Source organism: Cibotium barometz, chromosome 50 (assembly GCF_041138505.1).
Source record: "Cibotium barometz isolate CiBa-2024 chromosome 50, ASM4113850v1, whole genome shotgun sequence".
Taxonomy (NCBI): domain Eukaryota; kingdom Viridiplantae; phylum Streptophyta; class Polypodiopsida; order Cyatheales; family Cibotiaceae; genus Cibotium; species Cibotium barometz.
Genome location: NC_141095.1, coordinates 37,401,154 through 37,404,977, shown reverse-complemented (window position 1 = coordinate 37,404,977; position 3,824 = coordinate 37,401,154). Strand labels below are relative to the sequence as shown.

General features: G+C 53.7%; 1 pseudogene; it reads right to left on the bottom strand.

The window, feature by feature from the left end:
- Positions 1-337: 337 nt before the first annotated feature.
- Positions 338-877, bottom strand: LOC147610089 (uncharacterized; annotated as a pseudogene).
- Between the last annotated feature and the right edge of the window lie 2,947 nt (positions 878-3,824).

Below are 3,824 nucleotides of genomic sequence, written 5' to 3'. Positions count from 1 at the left end.
GGTCGGCCGAGGTCTTGACTAGCCTCGGTTCGATTTAAATGGTGAGCTTCCAGTACGGTGGATGAGGGACCAAGGAAGCGGCCTATGAGTGAAGCGCTAGGTGACTTGCGAAGGATCCTAGAGGGTGCTGACCATATGGTGCTCGGGCTTTGGGTTGCCAAAGATACCCACACGTGCGTCGAGGAAGATATTGGAACAAGGATTAAGAGTTGTTTTCTGAATTTGGGCATGGATTTGGTTGATTGACCTTGCTGGTCCTCAACGGATGAGTCCATGACTCTTTTATATGGATCTATTGGTTGATGCCTGATCTTTAATGGAGATTCCATCTGGATTTTTATAAGTGAATATATTGCCAGGCATAAGGATCATGCCACTTGTACTCGCCAGGGTCCCACTGGTGGAGCCGGGCCAAGGGGCGCGCTGCATATGCCCATATGCGCCACTCAGAGTCCACATTTGCAGGGTCTGGATCAATATGCCACTTTCGGGAAGCGACGGCCACTACCCGTATCCTCTGAAAGATGCACTCTGCAACCAAAGGCGACTCTGCCTCCACTCTCTAAAGTCTGCCCTCATCTTGGATCTCATAGTAGAGGCATCTACCATCCTCAGTGCAAGGTTTGACAGCAATCAAGATCTCCAACTGTGTAAAGGCTCCCATCCACCATGGGGCCACTGGCTCGAGAGGCGTGAACCACTCCTCTGTGAGTGCCTCCTGAATGTCATCCCTCATAATCAGCCCCCCTCTGAGGTGACTCAGCCTCTCCACCTGGATCTCCTCTGGGAGACTGCAGAAGGCCTGCCAATCTCCAAAACTATGTGCTGGGCCTGCCACCAATGGTCCCGAGGCTAGACGAGCCCGAGAACCCAGCATATGACCCTACTCTGTGCGAACCACTGGGCTCTAGATGAGCGACTGTCTGGCCCGCTCCTCATCACAAAAAGGAGGTCTCTCAGAGAGTCCCGGTCTCAGCAACTCCCAAGCTCGCAGGATGCTCAAGGCAAATCTGTCCTCCCATCCTCTACTGAGGCCTGTCCTCCTCATCTCTAGGAAGGTCCATCGTATCTCTGGTGCCCAAGTGCCCCCTGCTAGGGGAGCCCTAGCCTGCAGCCGCCCGCTGAAAAAGAAGCTCTTTCCAAGGCTCAGCGCCTAGAAGCAACCCCCGAACAATAAGCTTCCCCAATAAGGCTCTACTCTGATCAACTGGATCTATAATGCCCAAGCCCCCCTGGGCCAGCGGAAGTGTAATAACTGTCCAAGCAACCTTATCTCGGCCTGGCTGACCATCCCGCCCAGACCAAAGAAAGTTCCTGATCAGCCTCTGTACCTGGTTGATGCAAGAGCTCGAGAAGATCCAGCAAGACGTGATGTACCACATGGTCACTAAAAGCCACCTAATTTGCCACCACCACCCTCCCAGCCAAGGATAGCCGAGCTGTACTCCAATACAAAAGCTTCTTCCGAATGCTCAGAAGAAGCGGGGCAATCGGCTGCTCAGGTGACAAATCTAGTCCAATCTGGCATCCCAAATACCGCACTGCTGTGCCTGGAGGAATCCATCTAAAACCCGGGTCTGGGCTCCATGCCGCCGGAGTGGGAGCGCTACTGATCCAAAAGGCCACTGTCTTGCACCAATTGATCAATGCTCTCGAAGCTGCACTAAAAACCTGAAGCGACTGCTCTCTGCTGAAGATTGGCCTCCTAGCCATGCAAAAACAAACCCGTGTCATCAGCAAACTCAACATCGAGCAAGTCCTCCCCCCGGACTGGGAGCTGGAGTCCTCTCAAACCAACCTCCTCTGTCGTTAGATACATGCTCATAGCCTCAGCAAAGAAGAGAAAAAGAAACGGGGTGAGAGGACACCCCTGACGGACTGATCTGGTCAAATCAAAGCTCGGCCGCCGTCCTCCTGCCACCATCAACACCTAGCTACGAGCTGTGGAATATAGAGCCGCCACTCCTCGAATCCAAACTGGCTCAAAGCCCAAGCGAAGCATAGTGCCCTCTAAGAAACCCCAATCGACTCTATCGTATGCCTTCTCAAAATCGAGAAGCATCACGACCATGTCCTCACCGAGAAATCTAGCTCGGGCCGTCACCTCCCAGAAGGTGAAAATGTTGTCAAGGATACTGCGCTCCTTGACGAATCCAATCTGGGTAGCATGAATCAACTCCCCCAGGATGGGCTAGATCCTCAAACTCAAGGCCTTTGCTAAGACCTTGTAGACAATATTGAGGATCGTAATAGGTCTCCAATGCCGAATATCATCTGATACTCCCTCCCCCTTGGGGATAAGAAAGATCAAGCCCTCTGAAAAGCTCTGTGGCATCACCCTAGTGTCCAAAACATACTGAAAGCCCCTGCGGAGGCCTGGCCCCAAAAGGTCCCAATAGCGCATAAAAAAGGCAGGCGTCAATCCGTCCTCCCCAGGGCAACTATGGCGCGGAAGGACCCTCAAGGCCTTAGCAAGCTCAACCTCTGAAAGAGGCTCACCCAGAACTATGCGCATACGATCTGTGACCCTCCTCTACACATGGGCCCACATAGTCTATCTGCAAGCATCCGAAGCCTCAGTGAGTGACTGGCGCTCCGCTGAAAGCAGGTCTCTATAGAACTCAATGGCAATGGCTCTGATCTCCCCGGGCTCAGTGGCAATGGCTCTGATCTCCCCGGGCTCAGTGGTGGCTACCGATCCGTCGTGCCTCCTAAGCTGGCGAACTCCTGCTCGAGCATGGCGGGGTCCAGTAATCTCAAAAAACTCCCTAGTCACTCTATCACCAAGCTGCGTCCACTGAGAGGCCTGGCGACGATAGTAGAACTCATGTCTCTGCTCCTCTGCCTCTCTAACCTCCTGGCGTGCCTGGCTCAGCTGGGACGCCACCCACTCACATGTAGGCTGCTGCTCCTGAAGGCGCTGGAGCGAAGCCAGGCTACGTCTCAACCGACGCTCCCGCTTGCGAGTCTCTCCCAGCCGTGTCAAGGCTGCAGCGTGCAAAAAAGAGCTGAGCTCGATGAGTCCCTGGGCACACTGGCCTGCTGCATCCTGGTCAGAGCTCTGGCTATCATGCCATATCCTCTCAATGTCCTCAGAGAGACTAGGATCTGTAAGTACCCTCTCTAGGATCCTCAACTGCAAGCTGGTCTCTCGTGTCCTCTCCTCAAGTGTCAAAATAACTGGCACATGGTCTGAAAAAGAGGTGCCAGCGAGAATGCCAACGGAGCCCCCACGCTCCCCTAACCTGTCGCCCACATAGAAGCGATCAATCCGTGATAGATTAGTCCCTCCCTGTCGGCGATCCGACCGAGAGAAACTAAGACTGTCCTGAGAGTGGGAGAAACCTCATACTGCCATGCATCAGTGACCCTCAGTGTCATGTAAAATCGCTCCCAAGCTGCAAGCTTCGTGCCGTGCACTGTAACATGACTGCCTCCCACCCTATCGGCTGGGTCCTCAAGCATGTTGAAGTCTCCCCCGACACACCAATGTGCAGCCTCTGGCAATGCATCTGTAACTTGGGTCCAGAACTCTGCTCTGGCACTAGCATGGTTGGGCGCATAGACATTGAGCATGCTAAAGAGCTCATCATGCATCCTCAGAATGACATACTGTGCTCTACCAGGCACAATGATCCCGCGATCTACAATGGCCCCACCATACATCCGCAATGACCATACATACTCCTCCCTGCCCACCCAAGGGGCCAAACCCTGCAGACCAAAATGTGTCCCTTCTACTAGGCATCACCGAACTGTATCTCCGGATCCTGCTCTCACCCAAATGGTGCTCCTGCATCATCAGAACTACTGCCCCAAACCAG